Below are 25,728 nucleotides of genomic sequence, written 5' to 3'. Positions count from 1 at the left end.
GGAAACATCCTCGTAGAAATTTTATCGGGAAGACAACTCAATGACTTAATTTTTATAAGCATTTTAGGTAGAGTTCCCCTTTAAATATACATCTAGCTTGAAATAAAAAAATTCGGGTAAACCCCCCTGTAAAGAAGACGCAGTTGTCCATTTTAAGTCAGTCGCCTCTCTATCTCCTAGGCTGGAGCTGGTACCATCTTCAGATGAAGACATCTCATTTAGGAGACTGCCAATAAACTCAGAATTAGACGGGATCTGAGCCAGGCGGATGGATTTGCAGTCGCCGCCCCTCAAGCTGTGCCCAAATGCCTCAAAAGTGGCACATGCTAAGCAGAGGAGGGCCCGTTCCTTCTTGCTAAGGACCCAGATCAGAGTGACAGCGATCATCTTGGATGAAGACGTCTTGTAGGCTTTTCATTAGATGCCAAGTGGAGCTTGAACATGGGGAGATATTAGGATGCAGACACATGGAAATTAACTCTTGTTTGAGATATTTCTATTTCGGGGGCTGTCTCTTCTCGCCTCTCTCCGTTCCCCTTATCTCCATGCCATTCTCTACTTCTCCTTCCATCTGTCTTCCCCTCTGTTCTCTGATTGTTTGCCACCGAAATCCTTCTTAACCGTTATGTTACTGAACGTCATTATAATATCACTTTCAGGGAGGTTGAGCTGCTGAGCTGTGTATCTAAGCCTCTAATGTGCGATACTGTCTGCTTAGCTCAAGTATCTAAGCCTCTGATGTGTGATACTGTCTGCTTAGCTAATGTATCTAAGCCTCTGATGTGTGATACTGTCTGCAGAGCTGTGTATCTAAGCCTCTGATGTGTGATACTGTCTGCAGAGCTGTGTATCTAAGCCTCTGATGTGCGATACTGTCTGCTTAGCTCAAGTATCTAAGACTCTGATGTGTGATACTGTCTGCTTAGCTAATGTATCTAAGCCTCTGATGTGTGATACTGTCTGCAGAGCTGTGTATCTAAGCCTCTGATGTGTGATACTGTCTGCTTAGCTCATGTATCTAAGCCTCTCATGTGTGATACTGTCTGCTTAGCTAATGTATCTAAGCATCTGATGTGTGATACTGTCTGCTTATCTAATGTATCTAAGCCTCTCATGTGTGATACTGTCTGCTTAGCTAATGTATCTAAGCCTCGGATGTGGGATACTGTCTGCAGAGCTGTGTATCTAAGCCTCCGATGTGTGATACTGCCTGCTTAGCTAATGTATCTAAGCCTCTCATGTGTGATACTGTCTGCAGAGCAGTAGACAGTATCACACATGAGAGGCTTAGATACATAAGCCTGTGATGTGTGATACTGTCTGCTAATATGGTGTATCTAAGCGTCTCATTTGTGATACTGTATGCTCATCTGGTGTATCTAAGCCTCTCATGTCAAACTATCTCCTGAGCCGGGTATCTAAGTCTTTCATGTGTGATATTGTCCGCTGTGCTAGTGTTTTTAAACCTATCATGTGTGATACTCTCTGCTGAGCTGTGTATCTAATCCTATCATGTGTGATACTGTCTGTTGAGCCGCTGTATCTAATCCTATCATGTGTGATACTGTCTGCTGAGCTTGTGTATCTAATCCTATCATGTGTGATACTGTCTGCTGAGCTGTATATCTAATCCTATCATGTGTGATACTGTCTGCTGAGCTGTGTATCTAATCCTATCATGTGTGATACTGTCTGCTGAGCCGTGTATCTAATCCTATCATGTGTGATACTGTCTGCTGAGCTGTGTATCTAATCCTATCATGTGGGATACTGTCTGCTGAGCTGTGTATCTAATCCTATCATGTGTGATACTGTCTGCTGTGTATCTAATCCTATCACATGTGATACTGTCTGCTGAGCTATGTATCTAATCCCATCACGTGTCTTAATCCAAGCCCTTCGGTGACTCTATAATAAACTATTGTTCTCGGATTACCAGTTCAGCCACATAATCCGGATACATATAAATTTTGTGTTCTTCTTGTGGTCCTGAAGTGGCACCCGTAGATGTCGTGCAGCATATGTATGTGCCCCCTTTCAGAGTCTACTTGTAATCCATGGATAGTCAACGTCTTCCAAACCCTTCCTATTTCTGGACCAAACTAAGAAGTCACCGATTGGGTAGTGACCAATGGCTTGACAGCTACGGAGGTCTACGGGTTTCCCTTTTTCATCTTTATGCAAATGGTGGAGCCCAATTTTAGACCCCTCATAGCGTTTGATGTACAGTCACTTGATTGGCTGAATGTATTACATTAAGTGACATCACTGTGCCAGGGGATACGACCCATTCCAGCCTAGAAGCTCAGGACCCCCTTAATCCCCCCTGATTTGATATGCCACATCAAAGACCAGTTCCAACCAAGAGGGTTAGAGAAGTCTCCGTCCTCCAATGTTTTGTCATCCAAAGAAAGGTGACCAGTTCTGTCCTGAAGACCTACAAGGGTGGTCTTAGTCCTTCCCCTGATTGGATGACCACATTTAATTTATGGTCAAAGTTGCCTGTTCTACCCTTGGTAGGGAACAGATGACATCATGGGCAGACACAATCTATCAACCTCAACCTACTCTACCAATCTTTCGTACAATAAGTCAACGTAAAAATTGGCTGGTGGTCTTCTCTTCGATTTTCGGGCTCATCTGAACCCCTGACACCAATATGAGGAGCAGAAGGGACTGTTTATCCCTCAAACTAGACTCTAACATGATCTAAAAGAATATTTTGTTCTCGTATAGTCGTCTCTGTTCAGGTCCCACTGACGTCTTTACGGTCCTGTAAATCTGTATTGATTTCCGCCGAGCTTCCATCGCAACGAAGGATTTCAAAGTACTATAAAGCTTAATACAAGAGACGTCGGAGTTAGCCGTGAAGTGCGGAGATACTTAATGAACTGGAGGACACTTCCAGCCAGGTCAAATCATGGTTGTCGTGTCCACAGGGTCCTGAGTAAAGTGCGGACCATTAATCATCATTATCTCCCGAAGCCTCTTCTGACATCCGGAGAAGTGACTAGTCATCATTGCTTAGTTCCCTAGGTAGCACAGGGCGGACAATTTACTGCCGATTTTTCCTAAGCTTGCGTTTAAGGAACTATCTTGACTTCCTCTAGGCCAAGACAAGGCCAAGATTCATGTTGTTGTTAAACAATACATGTAAAGGAAAGAGGAAGGCTGGGAAATGTGTGGGTCTTATCTCCTCTGCTGAAAAACAAGATATCAACAGGCAGCCATGATCTTCTTGTGACTTCCAACCTAATAATATGGTCGTGAAGGTCTTCGAAACTCGACACAATTGTTGAGTCTAAACTCAGAAGGCTAAGGTCAGACCTTAAAGGGCATCTGCCACCATGATAAACCCCTTTATATTAGGACTTCTAATAAACATGAGTATCTATAGTTAGCACCATCTTACTTTACACACTGAGAGGGTCCCTGTGATACCCCTTGACTCATTCACGGAGGTTTCTGCTTCGAACAAGTCTATAGGTCCCAATTGAGGTATGGCTCCATAGCCAAGATTAAAATAGGTCCCAGTTCTGGTGCTACACCGCTAAGAACCTGGGACAGGAGGACTTTTCTCATTTGCCATGGTCCTTGGGTTATTTCCCCACACTCTTGTTTGTGGGACCTGTGTAGAGGGCATCCTTGTACAGGTTCTCACCACCCATTAAAATGAGGGAAGCAGCCAACCTGGTCTGGGCCTTCTCTCTCTAGGGACACAGTATACAGGGTTCCTTGGGCCCACCAGAGGAGATTATTCTGAGGGCCCACCCTCCATCTATATAAAACATGTACATGTCCACTTTTTTTATATCATCATAGTCCCCTTTGTTATCATCGTACACACAGGACGTATCATCAATAAGGTCTAACGGTTAATTTGTGAAACTTCCTAGAAGAAAAAGACCCTACTGGCAAGTGAGTGGCTCCGAAGAGCTCCAAATGGTGTTGTCTTCTGCTGGACCATTAAGGCCCATTATTGTGTTTGAGCCTGGGCCCACCGGAGGATCCTCTGGTGGGCCCGTCTGACCCTACCAGTATAGTCTACCAAGTGAGTGGCTCCGAAGAGCTCCAAAAGGGGTTGCCTTCTGCTGGACCATTAAGGCCCATTGTTGTGTTTGAGCCTGGGCACCAGGATCCTCTGGTGGGCCCGACTGACCCTACCAATATAGTCTACCTTTATGGTACATTCGCCTTTGGAGGTGGTGGACACTAGTTGCTGTTATGTGCCAGATTAATACTCGTCAGTTGGCACTTTAGTAGGTGCCAATGCACCCACAATCTTTAGCACTCCCGGAGTGATGTTGTGCTTAGGGCATCGGTGGGCAGGTCCTCTTCTATCCTGGACCTTATCAATGCAAAATTGATATTTAGTCAATTCTACCAACTCATGGGCGACATATTTTATATCAGTCCATGATTGGATTTGCAAACAGGCTCCGTTGTACCGTTCTTCCAGCGGGATTCTTACTCTTGTACTGACGGTGTGGAGGCTTCTATTGTTAATCGCCCTTTGTCCTTAATTACAAGTTTAATTGGCTGCACATGTCTAAATTCAATGGCGCATTTTTACCTATTCTACTTAAGGAACGGAGGAAGATTTACATGCGTCAAGGACACATTCAGTAAATATTACCTATACATAAAGATTATTTCGATTTAATTCACTTATACAACAGAGCGTTGACAAAGACACACAGAGAGAAGGAGCCGGTCGTGTTTAATTCCACCTTGAAACATATTTAAAGTATATCTCCGCTTCAGCAATTAAAGGCACACATTTTACTTCGTATCGCATGAATGGCAGAATCTATACTTATTTCTCTTCTAGCCGCAGCCGATAGGGTATTCTGCAGGTTTTAATGCTTCACTTTATAGTACTTCCTGTCTGGGTGACTACCAGTTCATTACATGTAAGTTGTCACAGGAAGTTCTATCTGCTGTGCGGGAACTGGAAATATTGCAAGTATTACAAAGTATGAGTTTGAGACTGTGTTAGCACAAATCTGACCGATCTTTTAAGGCAAACCTTATGGAAAATTCCTCGAAGCTAGCCATCATACATCATTTTGAGAGTTTTGATGGTGGTACAGGTTTCTGGATGGTTTTTCTGATTTTAATCGCAATCCCTAAGTTTCCCCTGTGTAACAAGGCCTTCACGTAGATGTCTTTTTATTGTTAATCCATCTCTTGAACATCATCTCATCTAACCGACATGTGGTCTGAGCCGGAAGCGGAGGGCATCTGTGTGTAAACAACTGTGCTCCAACTGCGGTCTAGGGGCAGCTGTCAACTGAGCAACCTGTCAGGGGCACTTAACGGAGACACGAACTGGTAGGGACAGCTGTCTCCAAAGAGATTAGCACCTCTCAAATTTACAATATGTCATCTTCATGCAACATTTAACTCCTTCAAAGCCCAGACCAGGAAACACCATACGTGCTAATGCCAATCTATGCCAATCTATGCCATGCAGTGTCTGAAACCAGAAAGTTGTACTCAACCCCAGTAAAAATTTTCATAGAAATATCAAGCAATCATCTCAGGATCTTCAGAGTCCATCAGTATTTCCGATGACTTTCCGATTGGCCTGACAATTGTTGTTGCGCTATATGTGGCTATCAATCTGGCCATCATCTAAACTCCCATAGATTATCGAATATGTCTGGTATTGGAACTCCATAAAATGATCATCAACGACCCATAATTTTGAACCAATGGTCCAGCACCAACAGCGTCTCTGTTCTCCTCTCCCAGCCATCATGGTTGGCCCTGGTTATCACCATGGCCTGATGACGTCACCACAGTAGCCTATTTGACCTTCCCATGGTCCTTCAAGTCTTGCCAGAAACTCAGTCCGTTTGTACCACATTTAGCTGATGCTTTCTGTATATTACCTGTTTTCTGGTTTGAACCTTCTCTTCATTCTCACCCTGACTCCTGCCTCGCTACCTCGGATGTAGGCCTGTTATTATCCTTTCCTGACCCTGATATTGACCTTGGATCTTTTGGCTTTGCCTTGGATCCTCAGTGGTACTTCCGCAATCTTCTGGTCACCATCCTGGTCCCTACCTGTGACTATACTGTAACCCACATCTGCCCAATGGAAACTCATCTACGACCAATCGGTGACAACTCCATGTGCCGTGACCTGGGGATCCAACCAGGAAGGTCTATATCTTAGCGAGAGGGTTTATGGTGAAGAACAGAAGGGTTCCTTAGCCTCCACAACTGGTTAGTCAGTGCCCAATTAATTAGGGTACAAGAGGTTCTACAGTGGGCATGGTAGCATAATGAAAGACTTAGTCACAGAGTGTTGACTGGCTGAATATTTCCTAGGGAGTCGAGTTCAGAATTCACGGGATCTACAATGTGAGAAGAAGACAACCCTCTCAATGTATCTTCACCTGCAGATAAACGGTTTAACGTATAGTATTAGTACATATACACCGAACAACCTAGTTTGTCCTTCACTCCATCTCGGCTAATCCAATGTCGGCTTTTCCCACCTTGTAGACTTTTTTGAAGAAGTAAGTGGAGGTGTCACATGACCTCTTATGGCGCATCTCTCTGGCCGGTCGAGAAGGTTCAGAGACAGAAGATAAGTTATTTGCTCATAGTGCCAGACTACTGGGAATTTCTATGCCACAAGTCCTCCAGATGTCCACCACAGGTCCTCTCCAGTCCCATCCAAAAGAAGGTTTGAGCCCATTATAGCTTTCTCCTGGACTGTACTGTCATGTCTATTTCCACACACCACCCCCATATGAATACATATCTACACAATAAAGTACTCCCCCCCCCCCCAGTAAAGACTTTGTAGTCCTTGGATCTGGCCATGTTTCTAGTCTGAGCCCCGGAGCTACGTGTATAATTCATCTCACGAGCACAGGCCCCATTGGTACCTAGTTCACGTCACCGAGTCACTTCTATAATTGGAACAGGGATGTTTGAGACAAAGTGTCAAGTCACTTTATCTATTTGTGAAATACATTGCCGGCGCGCCGGTCAGGGATTCATTACGGCTAAGATAAACGCGGGCAGCGGGACATAAAACGTGAAGTACGGCCATTATAGGATGTGTACACAAGGACTTAGGAGGCCCATTCCACTCTTTGTAATAAACAAGTTGTATCGTTAGGATTGATAGGATCATTTGTTTCCTGTGCCACGGCTGCTACGTGTAAGGTGACCGGGCTTATCGTGTAGCTCAGGAGACCTCAGATAAATCCAACATATGGGGATGCCGATCTCAGCATCTAACCCGAAGGAAGTGTCATCAGCCGTAAATTATGAACATATTACTGTGGTATAAGCCAGATGTTCCTCAAGTACATCTCAACTGGTGGTCAAGTGAACCAGACCCTAAGGGATATTACCAGGGTTGGTCATGGTCAGGGCCGGATTATAGAGAAGGCACAAGTGGACCAGAATGTCCCCCAGGGCCTACACCACACACCTAGGCCTCTCATTTTAACAACTGGCTTGGGAGAACCATTTATCCGGTGTGGGGGGGGGCCTTCAGCTCTGAATCAGTAACCTGAGGAGCCCTCAAAGTTTTGCCATGGGGCCCGTTTTCTATTTACGTCCCTGGTAGTGACTATTTATATGGGTTATGTATACACTGCTTACTACTGGGACGCCCGCCTTTTAGTAAAATAGGGATTTTCTGACGACCGTTTGGCGATCCTATCCAGCCAAGTGGAGGTGGCTACACATTAGTTTAGCGAAATCGAAGGAAGTCGATGACCCAATAACTCCCATAGACATCAGTGGAAAATGCCATACTGCCATAGTGTTTTTTAGTGCCTAGGATAGGGTGTTAAATTGGGGTCCAAGCCCTAAATATGGGATGGAAGCCCCCCTAAATATTTTATCTGGGGCATCAACCAACCTTAATCCAGCCCTGGTCATGGTCATTAGGATCTGGATCACTTGACCACCAGTTGCAGTCTGTACGTTTTTTTTTTTACAAAGTGGTCATAGATATTACAGGGTCCAGCACGTTGAGTCAAGGTCAAGATTCGGCCCAAAAAGCTTCCTCTTTCATACGACATGTCTACCGTAGATTATACAGGGGTTTTATCAGACGCAAAGTGGTTCTGTGACTATATCTAGATAAGACTGAAGTTTAGGGCCCAAGGTGACCCTAAATCCTTATAAATTTGTGAGTGTGTTATCTTTTATAAAACGAATGCCTTGATTCGAGTCGAATCAATGACCTGAGGTTATTCTTCATTATTGTACCCCATTTCCGTAATCTCCTATGCTGTGCTATAAATTACAGAAATATGGGACCACAGCTCCTCAGGGGCGACTCCAATCATTATATCTCACCAGCCAATAGGGGTTGGCAATCTCTGAGATCCCATGCTCCTATTGGCAGAGTTGAAGGCCAATCACTAGACGGGGGAATAGCATCCGGCACAGCCAATCAAGACTGCTCCCTTCATAAACTCATGAATGATTGTTACCCCGCTGGTGATGTCACCTCTATGACTGTCTGATAATCCGGCCTCTATGGATTTGCCGGATTATAGAACCGTTAATCTATATATTCATATTCGTTCCAGGCGATGGGCCTTAGTTCATTCATTTCTTACCGATGTGTCGTGAATTCTAATTCTGATATAAAGATTTTAATTGAATGGTTGAAGCATTGTCTCGGGCTGAGTACATTCAGCGAAACGTTCCGTCTCTGATAAGTCCTGTCCTGTATTATCTCGCTCCGGCCGCACCTCACTAATAGACATGTCCTTCTCTCCATTTAATTAAGGAATAACCACAGAACTGTTCAAGTGTCGCAGTCTTAGGATTTATATTATCAGCCAGTCTTCAATATTAATTTGGGGGCTTACAACCACATTAGAGTGTTTTAAATTAAATCGAGGAAGGGGATTAATATCCATTTGGGTGGTCATTAGATATTATAATGCTTCACGCTGACGATTGGAGGCATTGTGTAATGTGCAGCGTCTTTCATTAGTGGAAGTAGCAATTGGTAGTCGTAAGGCTGACAGAACACCGATTCCTGGTTATAATGGCTAACAAGAAGCGACATAGCCTTAAAGGGATTGTCCAGGTATAGAAAAAAAGAGTCTACGCCCTGTGCATCTGCACGTCATCTTCATTTAAATAATTGGAGCTGAGCTGTAATTTTAGGCGCTGCCTATAGGCAAGAGGGGCGCTGTTTCTAGAAAGGGAGCAGCCATTTTTTTCTTAAAGGGTATCTCGACTCAAAATACTAAGTAACATTTCTGTATTTCTATCTCTTTGCATCCATTTTAAATTTGGATAATGAATTTCTAAAATGTTTACAAACGATACTAAAATTAATACTTTTCCACCTATAACGAGTGACTACCGCTCACTTTATTGTGAAAATGGGTGGAAGGTTGTCACAGAACCGCCCCCTGTTACTAACAACACTGTTTTATTTCTAACACTGATCCATACAGATACATTCTTTCCTTTCGGTCATGGAAACTGTGACAACTATCTTCCTGAAAAGAACTAGAGGTTGTGACAGCCCCGCCCCTTCTGTTAGCCTCTTCCCCCTACAGGCTGTTCTACTTCAAGGATTTTACAATGAAACTTATAATCAGATTCCAAACCTTTCCATCCTGCCCAGTTCACGTTTTTGGCCAAAAATATAATATTTACTCCATCTGGGGCATGATAATTGGCTTAGTGTTCTGTTACTTGGGGTTCTGGAGACGTATGGACGTATCCAACCAGGGCAAAATCTGTATGGGATTTATATGTTCAGCTAATTCCTTACTGGTAACCTGGTTCTCTCCAATACTCAATTACCCAACCCTTTCAGGATGTGTATAATTTATATAACGCCTTAAACCATTTTTAATAAAAGGGGCGGAGCTGTGACAACCTCTAATTAATATACTGCTAACCTACTTGACTAGTAGGGTACACTATACATGTTTGTACTTATAGGGGTCTTCTGGCAAAGCTTCAATATGAGAAATTGTATTCATTCTAGCAAGAGGGTCTGGCCATCCTAGTATCGGACCCTGTTTTTTTTTTTTCAGTGTGCACTTTTTATTGTTCTGATTATCAGGATTTGGTGCCCTCATGGGTGTTTCTCCAAACAATCTAGGGGGATGCATGTGGCCATCTGGTTCCTCAGCCCCCTGAAACCACCCTTTGGTTCTTCCGTCAGCCCTGGAGGGCTTCCTGAAGCAGAAGCCAGGGTACAGATGTAGCCATCTTTATCTTGACTCTTAATGCATTAAATATACAGTGGCATGAAACTTAACTTGACTTTTTTAATGACTTTTCAATGGCTTTTGTTGTGTGATATCTCGCTGCAGCAAGTTATCAGTCAAGATAAATTTGGCTACATCTGTACATATGTTTTTGGAAATGGCCTTCACATTATCAAACATTTTATTTCATGTTATCTTACAAGGTCACAGTCATGAATCACCAGGTATGCAGAAATTTCTGCACTGGACTTGTTCACTAGCCCCTAATTTTATTGTCCACTAATGTCTTGTGTGAGCCTGGGAATAACGTGGGTGAAATTAAAGTGTGAACATTCTGAATTACTCAAGCGGGAACCACAACAATACGTTCCAGCTGATGTCTGAGTCAGCAGAGGACCTTTTCTCATTTATAAAAGTATCAACTACTGGGGTCTGAAGTCTTGGAAAGATGACGCATGTAAAAAGTATGTCGTCGATGAACCGTAACCCACTGGATTTTCTATGAAGTGTTGATAAACCAACACCATAGTAAAAATTTAAATGAGGATTCAGGTCCAAAAAGTTTCCTTCAAAATTCCAAAATGATCATCTCACTTGTTAGGGTTTTTGGGTGGCGCCAAGAAAGGAATTGGCTATTTTTAAGGACCTCCTATGATTTTCATTTCATTTTACCATGCATTGTGACCACCTGTGTGGGCCCAATAACGTACTGCCAATGATGTTGTGTGCCACCATGGATAGTTATATAATACATAATGAAGTAATCATTGGTATAACAAGCTCTTAGTATATGTCCTCATATGACATTGGACCTGCAGGCGTTAAACTCCAGCACAGACAATGGGCTACAAGAACATAGTCATCTCTTTAATTGTTTTGTGTGCGCGATGAGACGTCCTTCAGAAAAGTTGATGATAACTGTTTGGGTACTTCGGCCCTTGTTTGTTTCTGTGAATGTCACTTCTGGGTAATGATTTGCAGACTGGCATTGAGACTGGCACCTTCAGAAGGAGATACCAGCTCCTGCTAATGATTCTATTTTCAATTGTCCTTGATAAACTGCAGATTTAGTTTTACAAAAACCATGTTCACCACCTTGTCCCCCTACTACAGAGCTTCCAATATGTTTGTCTACAGCAATGTCATCAGCATTCTCTAAAAAAAAAAAAATAGTATAATAACCTGTAACCTATTGAGAAAGATAGATAGATAGATAGATAGATAGATAGATAGATAGATAGATAGATAGATAGATAGATAGATAGATAGATAGATAGATAGATAGATAGATAGATAGATAGATAGATAGATAGATAGATAGATAGATAGATAGATATGAGATAGATAGATAGATAGATAGATAGATAGATAGATAGATAGATAGATAGATAGATAGATAGATAGATAGATAGATAGATAGATAGATAGATAGATAGATAGATAGAAAAGAATGTACATCCCTCATAGTGCGGTTTCTGTAAAGACCCATGTACAGCGAGTCGCCCATAATTATTTGGATCTAGACAATAATTTCCTCATGAAATCAATGCTGTAACATACCGGTGGTGGTGACGGGCCCCTCGCCCTTAGGGCCCCTGTACAGCCGGCACAGTTTCCATGTCCTCCAGGATAAGGCCGGCTTTACTTCCTGTCAGTGAGGGAATGAAGGAGATTTATGTGGCGTTATCTATGGATTATCCGTACAGTCTGCAGAGGAGACATTTTAACCATCCTCCTCGGTAAACACTTGTAAATCACCGTCCTATAAAGTGGAAACGACCCATTTTCCTCGCTGGGACATTGAGATTGGGGGACGGAGCAAAGTGCAGGGGGAGCATAGATATATAATGGCTTATGATCACGTGATCCGGGGGATCAGCACCCCATTTGAAAATGTGTTCCCCAAAAGTGGCCAATCCCTCTGATAACGTCCTCCATATTAACTCAATTAAAGGGGTTGTCCAGTTTGGGAATCTCCTGTTCATCGTTTCCTTCCAGCTTATGACCCATGCCCTTTTGGGCCATGTTATTAGATTGGGGGTTTTTGGATGAGGATTTGGAGATCCATAGATGGTGGAGACTGTCTCTTTAATCCATGCCTGGATTCTCTATAATTATATCAGATCTCCACCATAGCTAATTATTACAGCAGGTATTGACAACTATGGGTCAAGGTTTTGGAGATCCATAAATCTTGAAGACCCTCTGGAAATTGTCCATTTTGCTCATGCCAGAAGATGGTCCTGGTTGCTTTATAATTATAGCAGCTCTCCACCTTAGATAATACTTAGAGTGGGTCAAGAATGGTTGGCATGGCTGGGGCAAATGCCCATGTCACCCATGTTATAAAATAGCCATGACTATTTATCTGGATGATACGGCCTGGTTCCTTTTATATCATGATGGCTTTTCAGATCTTTAAGATCCAACTCTGTTTCTTTGAAGACACCTCGACTCTGTATTCCTTCAGACCTCGTTCTTCGGTTGTCCCGATCCTGCCGCGTTGTCCCTTTAAATAACACTAATGGCTTCCCTCCGGCTCTATGTCTTTATCTTACCAGGGACAGATTAATTTGTCTTGTAGACATTTCATGCTATAAGCTAAAATCAGAGACCTGTACATCTAACGCATCTGACATAATGATGAAAGATAGCGGGCTCCACACATCTCATGTAGAAGGTGCATCTTCTGCCGCCCAGCCGCCTGCTTAGACTCCCAAATTAATTCTTCCTGTCTCTTTCTGCTCCCGCAGATAGTAAGAAAAAATAAAAAAAATATCTAATTATATTTCTGACAACCAAATTATGTAGAACTTATAATTAGATTCCCCTCAAAGGTTGCTGGGTAATATGATACTCTTCTGTAGCGGAGTATTGGTTTTACCACCGCCCCACGCGGAGGTAAACCATATACCATTCCAATAGCGGCATCGTAATTCCAGGCTATCAACATTTTTTTAAATTCGGCTTCAGTCCATGAGCAGCCATTACATAAGAATCTAACTTTTCCCAGCAGCCAATCTGAACAAGTAGAGCTGCATTGTAAAGCATGGTGGAGGGACAGCGCAGGAGATGGGTTTTAGACTACCTCCGACTCCGATAGATAATGCAGCTAATCTTGAGTCTATGAAGTAATTCTAAAAAACCGCCAAGAAGCCATTCTACAAAGCCATACCTCACCCATTGGGTCTTTAGACTATGACTTGGCTTCCATAAATGAAGAGACCAGTTTCGACCTTTTGCCCCATCAGCACGGGGTAATATTTTCTGATCGGCAATGGGAAATTCCTTAGACACATTGATAATTGTACTCTACGACAATTCGCATTGGCACAAGAATCTACGACACTTTGCGTTGGTGACCATGAGGTCCAACAAACCAGTATCGGCACTGATGTATATTCTTTAAAGTTTTGGGCAGTCGATTCCTGTCCAGACGTTCCTATCCCTGAATAATAATGAGATTATCCTGCTCCATTTACGATCCTCGGGTTCCTCAGTCAATGGCAAAGATAATAGACTTTGATGAAGAACGTCCATGAGGTCTTTGCCTTTCATCAACATTGGTCTAGTTGGGAAGACTACTATGGATGACAAGAGACCAGAGAGTACCATTACCTGCCCCATACTGTTTTCAATTGAATACACAGATGGACCCCCTCATCCTTGTTGCGTTTGATCAATCAAGTAGTAGTAGATCCTCCTGAGTGGTAAAATGTCCGAACATCGGGAGGAAATGAGGTCCTCATTTCTCTGACCAAGGTTGAATTCGCCCACCAGTGGATCCACTGGTGGGCCCAGCTCCTGACATAACAGAGACCTTGAGGTCCAACAGAGAACAACCACTCGGATTTAGCCATTACTGGTCACGTCATGACCAAGACTTGGTGGATATTTGGATACAATGGGGTCATGTACAAATATTTTTTATATTTTTGTTGTTCTTTTTTATGTACTTTCGACTCTTCTGACAAAAACTTTAGTTGGAAATAATCAGATTATTTTAAAATGAGTGACCCCCATAATGGATGGGGTATTTTGGTGATCAGAGTCGATCCTCTTTTTACACCCCTCCTATTACAGCCTTCTGTCGCAGAGGATAGATGATCTGTGTCGGTCTGGAACGTAAAGCCACATTTTGACAACACAACAATTGGCGTGAGATTGATGCTCGCAGTACAAGATGAATGTCTACTGATCGTCCTTATAATAAATGATCTGCTGCCAGAACCAATCAAAGTTCAGTTGTTGTGCCAGCTCCGTTCTGTTCCACTTGTCCTCAGCTCTGAAATACTTATCTGATCTAGCTGGTGCTAAAACTTTCCTCACTGTTAAACAAAGGCAGTACATAAACCATAGATACATGTGAGGGCCATCACTAGAGCATCATGGGCCACAGAGGAACGTATGACCACAGCTTGTTATTCTTGCCCATGAATTGTTTTCGCCCCATATGGTTTAAGTTCATACAGTGTACAAATACCCATGCCATACAGTGTCTAACTATAAGCACCTTTCAGTATGGTGCCCAATTAACTCTTCCATACAGGTGCCCAAATAACAATGCTATACACTGTCACCACCATCATACACTGTAAATATGATATACAGTGTCGAAAAACACGTAAGTAAATACCCCCATGCAGTGAACAAATACCACCACGCAGTGACCAAATACCACCATACAGTCACCAAATACCACCATACAGTCACCAAATACCACCACACGGTCACTAAATACCACCACACAGTCACTAAATACCACCACACGGTCATGAAATACCACCACACAGTGACCAAATACCACCATACAGTGACCAAATACCACCACACGGTCACTAAATACCACCACACGGTCATGGAATACCACCATACAGTCACCAAATACCACCACACAGTCACCAAATACCACCATACAGTCACCAAATACAACTATACAGTCACCAAATACCACCATACATTCACCAAATACCACCATACAGTCACCAAATACCACCATACAGTCACCAAATACCACCATACAGTCACCAAATACCACAACACAGTCACCAAATACCACCATACAGTGACCAAATACCACCATACAGTCACCTAATACCACAACACAGTCACCAAATACCACCATACAGTCACCACATAACACCATACAGTCACCAAATACCACCATACAGTCACCAAATACCACAACACAGTCACCAAATATCACCACACAGTGACCAAATACCACCATACAGTGACCAAATACCACCATACAGTCACCTAATACTACCATACAGTGACCAAATACCACCATACAGTCACCTAATACCACCATACAGTGAGCAAATACCACCATACAGTCACCAAATACCACCACACAGTCACCAAATATCACCACACAGTGACCAAATACCACCATACAGTGACCAAATACCACCATACAGTCACCTAATACTACCATACAGTGACCAAATACCACCATACAGTCACCTAATACCACCATACAGTCACCAAATACCACCACACAGTCACCAAATACAACCATACAGTCCCCAAATACCACCACACAGTCACTAAATACCACCACACAGTCACCAAATACCACCATACAGTCACCAAATACCACCACACAGTCACCAAATACCACCACACAGTGACCAAATACCACCATACAGTGACCAAATACCACCATACAGTCACCTAATACTACCATACAGTCACCAAATACCACCATACAGTCACCTAATACCACCATACAGTCACCAAATACCACCGCACAGTCACCAAATACAACCATACAGTCCCCAAATACCACCACACAGTCACCAAATACCACCACACAGTCACCAAATACCACCATACAGTCACCATATAACACCATACAGTCACCAAATACCTCCATACAGTCACCAAATACCACAACACAGTCACCAAATACCACCATACAGTCACCTAATACTACCATACAGTGAGAAAATACCACCATACAGTCACCAAATACCATCACACAGTCACCAAATATCACCACACAGTGACCAAATACTACCATACAGTGACCAAATACCACCAAACAGTCACCTAATACTACCATACAGTGACCAAATACCACCATACAGTCACCTAATACTACCATACAGTGACCAAATACCACCATACAGTCACCTAATACCACCATACAGTCACCAAATACCACCACACAGTCACCAAATACAACCATACAGTCCCCAAATACCACCACACAGTCACCAAATACCACCACACTGTCACCAAATACCACCATACAGTCACCAAATACCACCACACAGTCACCAAATACCACCACACAGTGACCAAATACCACCATACAGTGACCAAATACCACCATACAGTCACCTAATACCACCATACAGTGACCAAATACCACCATACAGTCACCTAATACCACCATACAGTCACCAAATACCACCGCACAGTCACCAAATACAACCATACAGTCCCCAAATACCACCACACAGTCACCAAATACCACCACACAGTCACCAAATACCACCATACAGTCACCAAATACCACCATACAGTCACCAAATACCAACACACAGTGACCAGATACCACCATACAGTGATCAAATACCACCACACAGTCACCAAATACTACCATACAGTCACCAAATACCACCACACAGTCACCAAATACCACCATACAGTCAACAATTAAAAGCTCCATACCAAAAGTAATCTAATAACAGTGTTATATAATGTTGCCACAACCATGCACTGAAACATTATATACTGTACCGCACAAAGCGTAAGTAACTACCACCATACAGTGCTCAAATATCACTGTATAGTGACCAAATAACAACTCCATACATAAAGTAATCTAATAACAGTGCTACACAATGTCTACATAATACAGCAATACAATTACTATGAAGATTGGTGGTGGTCCCAAGCCTCATGAACCAGGTCATCTGTGGTGCCACCTTCAGCAAGGGGCAGCTTATGCGACCCGTCCAACCACACAGGACCCACACCACTAAGATCGGCCCTGGTGAAGACTGACAAAAAGAAGAGCAATAGTATAAGGTAGCAGATATAAAGAATATTTGCATGGCATCCAGGGCCTTGAAAATGGTGTGACAACCCTTTTGGGTATTGTAGTGGCTGCCATTAATGGTTGTCACCCAATATCTGATGACAAAAAAAATGGTTTTGCGTTTCTAGGATGATATTTAGGTAAGGGGAAACACTATTTATGGGATTTCTGTATAATTTATCCAAAGTGGAGCTCCCCTTTAAGTGTCCCTTAATATATTAATACCATCTGTAGAATTGCATATTATTTACTATGTATTCATATTCTTTGCTATCCGCCTGTGTGATGATATTTGGTATTGGGCATTAGACTGTGCCAGTGTTATGCTTTGCCCATTCTGGGAAACATTGGGTTAAAATGGCTGATATTTTATGGTGAAGTTATCTGTTCTGCTGTCTTATAAGGCGTTCGGGTTTCTCATGGATATATACATATATGTATACATATATATATATATATCAGAATGTAGACCAAGCGCTTCTGTTTTAAAGGGAAGATTCAAAAAGTGAGAGAATATAAAAGAGTCCGGGGTGTGGGGGGGGGGGGTTATTCCATTTTGTGACTATAGAGGCTGGCGAGGTTATAATTAGCAGAAGGAAGCAGAGGATGATTACTTCCAAGATTACATTCTCTGTGCAGATGGTATCAAAGAGGGAGATTAGAACTCATCCGTGCCATCAGTAATGTTACACTTTAGTAGTGCCCAGATCTGCACCAGTGGCACCCAAGAGCGTTGCGTGTGGCCCTTCCCAGTTTTTTTAGGGGAGTTTAATCTACAAATACATCCACATACTCTTCACACGATTGGAACGAATAAAGGTCGCACTTCCTCCACACAGTCATGTCTGTTTTTGCCACGCCCCATTATTATACCCCTCTTAGGTCCAAATATGGACATACCACAAAACAAGGACAATATGGAGCGTGGCATATTATACACTCAAAGTCTCCAAGTCATGAGCTATTAACACTGGCAACTCAAAGGAGAACACTTTTATATAGATTTATATTGAAACTTCAGCAGGAGAGGAAGTTAGCTACTTCCTCTCTTACTAATGTCATCAGGAGGAGACGTTACCTACTTGCCAGTACTACTTATGTCCTCTTTTACTGATGTCATCAAGAGGAGAAGTTACCTACTTCCTATCTTACTGCTGTCACCAGGAAAAGATACTTACTTCCTCTCTTACTGATGTCACCAGGAGGAGAAGTTACCTACTTCCCCTCTTACTGCTGTCACCAGGAGAAGATACTTCCTCTCTTACTGATGTCATCAGGAGGAGAAGTTACCTACTTCCTATCTGACTGCTGTCACCAGGAAAAGATACTTACTTCCTCTCTTACTGATGTCACCAAGAAGAGAAGTTACCTACTTCCTCTCTTACTGCTGTCACCAGGAAAATATACTTACTTCCTCTCTTAATGATGTCGCCAAGAAGAGAAGTTACCTACTTCCCCTCTTACTGCTGTCACCAGGAGAAGATACTTACTTCCTCTCTTACTGATGTCACCAGGAGGAGAAGTTACCTACTTCCCCTCTTACTGCTGTCACCAGGAGAAGATACTTCCTCTCTTACTGATGTCATCAGGAGCAGAAGTTACCTACTTCCTCCCTTACTGCTGTCACCAGGAGAAGATACTTACTTCCTCTCTTACTGATGTCATCAAGAGGAGATGTTACCTACTTCCTCTCCCTGGTTCTGTCTGACACATCTCTGATAGACAAATTAATATTTGGTCACTGACACCAAGAACTGGTCGTACTGTACGGGCAGTCAATCAAGCATTTTGCTGTAAGTCCTTTCTCTGTGATTGACAGGGAGAGCTTAGAGATAGAGAGGAGGAAGGAACTCTCTGTGTGACCTGCTGACTGAAAAAGAAGCCCTGTAAAAGCTAATATGGCTGACAGGAAGTAGCTAGATTTGCTAATGTTAATATTTTTTTATTAGCTTCATGCCATTGCTGTGTTTCCCTTCAAAGAACTTTCCGTTTACCTTTGTTGAGATCATAGAATTCCTGCTGAGGGTAAGATAGGGCCAGGGAGCCTAAAAGGTAACCCACTCAACAGAAAAATGGGTCACTACAGAGACTTGTCGTCAGAAATGGGGGGTCTACATGCGTAAACCCTGCATGGAAGCAATTCTATTCAATATCTGGATCTTAGAAAGTTGGGTGACAACTAATATCACCACCAGAGGAGCTGATGAAGTGATTGTCATCCAGCTTTTCCAGTCTCCTGAATGCCAAATCTGTTTAATTCTGCAATGAGGGGAGCGTATTAAATTATATCTAGGTTAATCTGACTTTCAGGGTACTGGGAAAGCTGGATGACACACATTTAATGGCAGCCATGTTTTTTCTCCTGTCCAATTCTGAGAACTTTGCACACAGATATTTTTTATATCCCCTGGTTGAGTAAACTTGTGCTCCTCCGGCGTGATGAGCAGAGGTAATATTTTGACGTTCGTCATGGAGAGCGGACATGATGGATGCTACAGTTGAGTCTATCTGGAGATAGCAGATGAGACATCGTCCTCTGCGCTGATGGAGACAGCCTCTTTAATCCGCCGATGAGATGACACGTTATAACTCAGACTTTATAGAGTTTGCTTTAGATTCTATGGCGGTGCGGCTGCAGAATATAACCGCAGTCGATGACACTACAGCCATGATCCCAAACGCTCACATAGAGCGGGCGCAGCAACGCACGCAACGCGTGTCACCTCCGACCTGCTAAAGCCTCAGATCAGCCTAAGAGCAGCTCATGGATTTATTTACATGGGACGTATCCTAGGGAGACATTATCGTTTACTGTGGTGGAGTATTACACCCAGTATACAGGACAGGAGAAGTGGTACTGTGCAGTGTATATATATACAGAATAATACAGATACTGAGAATTACACCCAGTATACAGGACAGGAGAAGTGGTACTGTGCAGTGTCCATATATACAGAATAATACAGATACTGAGAATTACACCCAGTATACAGGACAGGAGAAGTGGTACTGTGCAGTGTCCATATATACAGAATAATACAGATACTGAGAATTACACCCAGTATACAGGACAGGAGAAGTGGTACTGTGCAGTGTATATATATACAGAATAATACAGATACTGAGAATTACACCCAGTATACAGGACAGGAGAAGTGGTACTGTGCAGTGTATATATATACAGATACTGAGAATTACACCCAGTATACAGGACAGGAGAAGAGGTACTGTGCAGTGTCCATATATACAGAATAATACAGATACTGAGAATTACACCCAGTATACAGGACAGGAGAAGTGATACTGTGCAGTGTATATATATATATACACAGAATAATACAGATACTGAGAATTACACCCAGTATACAGGACAGGAGAAGTAGTACTGTGCAGTGTATATATACAGGATAATACAGATACTGAGAATTACACCCAGTATACAGGACAGGAGAAGTGGTACTGTGCAGTGTCCATATATACAGAATAATACAGATACTGAGAATTACACCCAGTATACAGGACAGGAGAAGTGGTACTGTGCAGTGTATATATATATACAGAATAATACAGATACTGATAATTACACCCAGTATACAGGACAGGAGAAGTGGTACTGTGCAGTGTCCATATATACAGAATAATACAGATACTGAGAATTACACCCAGTATACAGGACAGGAGAAGTGGTACTGTGCAGTGTATATATATACAGAATAATACAGATACTGAGAATTACACCCAGTATACATGACGGGAGAAGTGGTACTGTGCAGTGTATATATATATATACAGAATAATACAGATACTGAGAATTACACCCAGTATACAGGACAGGAGAAGTGGTGCTGTGCAGTGTCCATATATACAGAATAATACAGATACTGAGAATTACACCCAGTATACAGGACAGGAGAAGTGGTACTGTGCAGTGTATATATATACAGAATAATACAGATACTGAGAATTACACCCAGTATACAGGACAGGAGGAGCGGGTGTGTGCTGTCTGTGTGTTGGAGGAAGCTCTTTCCGGGTGTCGGCTCTTTCCTCTCCAGGGAGAGAGTTTGCTGCTTGGGATGAGAGGAAGTTCTTGCCAGCCAAGTGCTTCTCAGCCTCCTGTTACCCGGTCTAGGCCGGCGGGTAGCGGGAGCGTTCAGCAACCGGCCGAAGTTGTGGGGGTGAGAAGATCTAGTCGGGGTCACAGCGATGTGGCCCCGATCCTGCTCCCGCCTGAAACCAGGACAGAAAGCCAGGAAAGCCGCAAGGTTCCTGGTGTATCAGCCAGCAGGATCGCTCCTGGAGATGTGCAGCAGAGCATGCATGATGGTGTGGAGGCAGATTGGGGTGAACTACGTGCCACGGAGTCAACAACCACCTTTAGCTCCCGTGTTGCGGAGTGCCTCCGTGGGTATGAGGACGCCGGGAAGGCCATTCGGAAGCTCCAGGAGGAGCTGAAAGCAGCCCGGGTTCGGTCGCACGTCACTTCTGGAGCAAAGAGGTTGGTAGTAATGGCGACTATCAGGGATCTCAAATCTGAGGTGGATGCCCTGAAAGAAAAGCGCAAGTTTATTTTGGAGAATAGTGGACCTTTCAAGGAGAAACTCCTTAATGATGATCGGTTCCGGGCAATGAAGGGTGTCTGTGACCCTGGAAAGCAGACGGATGATGAGGGTGAGGAGGAGGAAATGTGTCCGGGTGCGTCTGGTCAGCGGAGTACGTGCAGCGAGCTGCCTGCAGAGCAAGTGGCTTTACCCATGGACTCCAGCTCAGCCGGTGAGGGGGACACCTGTGACCAGGACATCAGCAGCAGCAATTCAGGTGGGAGGCTGATGGCGGAAATACGGCAGCTCCAGTCTCCGGTGAGCCTGCAGCATTTTTCTTTTGGCGCGGACTTGGGTCCAGAGGAGAAAGTTAATGCCAAGCGCGCAGCAAAGCGCAAAGCCCGGCGGCGACTAAAATCCAGAAAGGCTGGAAAAATCGTGGAGGAACAGGTCAGTTTTAAGTTTGTTCCCCACCCAGTGCTACCCCAGCTGGCCGCAGGGTCAGCTCGCTGCACAAGCCCCGTGATCCAGCCTAGCCCGGGCCCTGAAGTGGGTCCGGTGCAGGAAAGCGGGGAGATCAATGATGGCGTGATAATGGAGGCTAATGTCCCTGCTTGTCGTAGTAGCGGTGGCGTTTTTGGTGGCGTTTTTAAGGCGTCAATAGCGCCAGATAATGTTGGTGGCCCAGCGTTGGGTGCAGAACAAAGCTCTGGTGCTCAGGTTTCCTCTTCAGTAATGGGGGGCGGCTCGACACCAGAGCTGGCAGCGAATATTCCAGTGTCCCTGGAACCCGTTGGTGCTACTGAGCGGCGGCAGCATGAAGGGGCTGCTGGGACTGACGGCACGGTTGAATGTCCCCCCAAGCTTGCGGTCATTGGGTCCGGTGGCGCAGTCACTAGTATTCCTTTGGTGGCTGCGTCACATGAATCCCCAGCCCGGGAGCCAGCTTTGCCAGGGGTGAGGGCGAGTCTGGGCATTGCTGGCTCTAAGAAGGAAGGATTGTCTCAAGTAAATAAATGTCACGCTAATGAGGTTGAGGGGAAACCTGATGACACCGAGGCGATAACATCCGGCCCAAAAACACTTTTTACTGCTGGTCCAGAGGGTGAGGGTATGAATGGTGCCGGTACAAGTGCTGCTAATAATGGTGAGGGTATGAATGGTGCAGGTACGAGTGATATTGATAATGGTGAGGGTATGAATGGTGCCGGTACAAGTGCTGTTAATAATGGTGAGGGTATGAATGGTGCCGGTACAAGTGCTGTTAATAATGGTGAGGGTATGAATGGTGCCGGTACTAGTGCTATTAATAATGGTCCCTCTCCTGTGTCTGGGGCCGGGGTGAGTGGTGGGAATGTTACTGCCAGGGGTATGAGGTCTAGTGAGGCCGGTCCATCTGCCCCCCCAGGGGTGACTACTCGCAGTTATGCCAGTGTCACTGCTGGGGCCTCCTCCTCATCTTCAGGCTCTGGGGACGGTATTTTACAGCGGCGCCTCCTGGAGGCCCTTAAAAAGGGTGAGAGAACAATAATGGTAGAGGGCCGAGCGGTTGATCTGTCCTTCTGGATAGACAGGCATGGCCTGACTGCTTTCCGAGAAGAAAGGGAAGGGGAAACTGTGTGGACCCTTCCGACAGCCGGGCCTGGGGGGGCTCGTAGGAATGTTGTTCGTCTTCGCTGGAGAGGCAATGATACGTGCCCACCTAGGGCAAAAATAGTTGAGCTTCTCTTGAAGATGAATTTCAGGGCGATCGACATCTTTGCCCTGATACATCCCTATGGCACCCCAGTATTTGACATCAGCTTTGTTCGGCCGGAGGGCCTGGAGCTCTTTTGGTCAAATTATGAGCTGGTGAAGAATGAGCCCGGCTGGCGAGACTTCGCTGTACAAGCGTTGTCTCGTCAGAGCGAAATCAAGAAGGTGACCGTCCTAACTTGCAATGAGTGTCTTTCTTGTATGGACATTATGACCTGGCTCAGCAGGTACGGGGAGGTAACGGAGGTCCCCAAAAAAAACAGGGATGAATTTGGCATCTGGTCAGGGGCCTGGACCTTTATGGTTAAATTAAAGCGTTCAGGAAGTACTGTCACCCACATCCCTTCCTCAGCCTTTTTAGGAAGGGACCGAATCCTGGCCTTTTACCAGGGGCAGCCGAAGCTCTGCCACAGGTGTGGTGACCCCACGCACTTCAGTGCCCACTGCAGAGTGCAGAAGTGTGCGTTGTGCGGGGGGATAGGTCATCTTGCCACATCCTGTGGGGATATTCGGTGTCACCTGTGTGGGGATCTAGGTCACCCATTCAGTCGCTGCCCTCGTTCCTTTGCCAACGCCATGGCGGGCCCAGCGGGAGAAAGCCGAGAGGTTGCTCCTGCCGTGGTTGGCACTGGTGGAGGTGAAGGGGCTGAGGGGCCAGGGAAGAAAGGCAAGTCACCCTCCAAGTTAAGGCGATTGGAGAACCGTCGAAGGAGTAGGGAGCTCGGGGAGCCCCAGGCAACTGGGGTAACCCTTGGCCCTGCTCCGGGGGCAAGTGTCATTGCTACTGAGGCCCTGGGGGAACAGGACTTGAATGAAGAGGTCAGGAGGTTGGAGAGGGAGGAGGAAGCCGCTTCTTCATGTTCCTCGCTATATGAAAGTATGGATGAGGACAGTAGACGGTGGCTAGATGAAAAGCGCAAGCAGGGTGCTAAAAAGAAAAAAAAGGGAGATAAGAAATCTTCTCCCACCCCGGTCCAGGTGCCTAAGGAAAGCCCAACCGACTCACCTCTTGTTGTTCTCTCAAACCGCTTTCAAACCCTCAAGGACATCTCCTCTTCAGATGAGGAGTGTGGGGGCGAGGATGTGGCGAAGGTGACGAGGGGGTCTGTGGGGGGCGTCCAGCTTCTTGCCTCAGGGCATGCGGAACCCTCAGGGAGAAGCGCTGTCCCGGAGCCTGGAGGTGAGGTTGATAGTGGTGCTGGTGAGGAGGTGGAGGAAGGGAAGGATATGGACACATCAGCATCCCTCAAAAGGGCCCTCGGCTCTTCATCAGACAGTGATAAAAACCAGGGGAAGGGCAAGGGGAAGGGGAAAAAGGTCATCTAATTCAATCACCCAGGATGGCGGCACCCACCCCGTTGACGCTGGCATCTATTAATGTCGCCAGCATTAAATCTGACAAGGCTAGATTTGCGGCCTTTGATTTTCTCGGCCGAATTGAGGCCGACATTTTATTTTTGCAAGAGACCAGGCTGACAGACTTGGCAGCCATACATAAAGCGAAAAAGGAGTGGAGGCGTGGACCATCTTATTGGTCTCTTGCGGCCGAGCCGGGTAGCGGGGTGGCGGTTCTTTTCACCGCATCAGTAGAATGCAGACGGGTTATTGAATTAGAAATGGGGAGGTGCCTGATCTTGGATGTCCTCATGAAGGGACAGGAGCTCAGGCTCATTAACATCTATGGTCCCCAAACCAGCTGGGACCGGAAAAGTCTCTTTATGAGGATCAAGCCCTATCTTTTTACGAGTCGGCAGGTGGTCTTTGGAGGGGACTTCAATGCTGCCACGAGGTCCCAAGATAGGGGAGGTTCCAGAGACAGGCTGACTTATGACTGTGTGGCCCTAAATAGGATAGCTAGTGAGGCTCGCCTGGTGGATGTCCACATCCGGCACACCCCAGGCCACGCGGGATTCACCTTTTATCGAGGTAGTTGTAGGTCTAGAATAGATAGGTTTTATTTAAAGGAGGATGCCATCTCTTCGGCAGTGTCCGTCGTTGAGGTGGAGTTCTCCGACCACTGTTTAATTTTATTTTCTCTGAATGTTGCAGAGACCCCCCGGATGGGAAGAGGCTTTTGGAGGCTTAATTCGTCTCTCTTGGAAGAAGCGGAGATAAGACGGTCCTTTGAGGATTTCTTTCAGAGCCAGGTACC

The 25,728-nt window shown here is 44.7% G+C and overlaps 2 protein-coding genes across 2 annotated transcripts in view; one reads left to right on the top strand and one right to left on the bottom strand.

Moving 5' to 3' along the window:
• Positions 1-25,728, bottom strand: part of DCAF8 (DDB1 and CUL4 associated factor 8) — a 117,667-nt gene that overhangs the window by 56,103 nt on the left and 35,836 nt on the right. The gene's annotated exons all lie outside the window — the stretch shown is intronic.
• Positions 21,949-25,728, top strand: part of DUSP23 (dual specificity phosphatase 23) — a 395,843-nt gene continuing 392,063 nt past the window's right edge. Inside the window, exon 1 of the mRNA XM_075843450.1 lies at positions 21,949-22,098. The gene's annotated coding sequence lies outside the window, so the exon portion shown is untranslated. The remainder of the gene's footprint in view (positions 22,099-25,728) is intronic.

This window comes from Rhinoderma darwinii, chromosome 12 (genome assembly GCF_050947455.1).
Source record: "Rhinoderma darwinii isolate aRhiDar2 chromosome 12, aRhiDar2.hap1, whole genome shotgun sequence".
NCBI lineage: Eukaryota > Metazoa > Chordata > Amphibia > Anura > Rhinodermatidae > Rhinoderma > Rhinoderma darwinii.
This window is presented reverse-complemented; position numbering and strand designations above follow the sequence as displayed.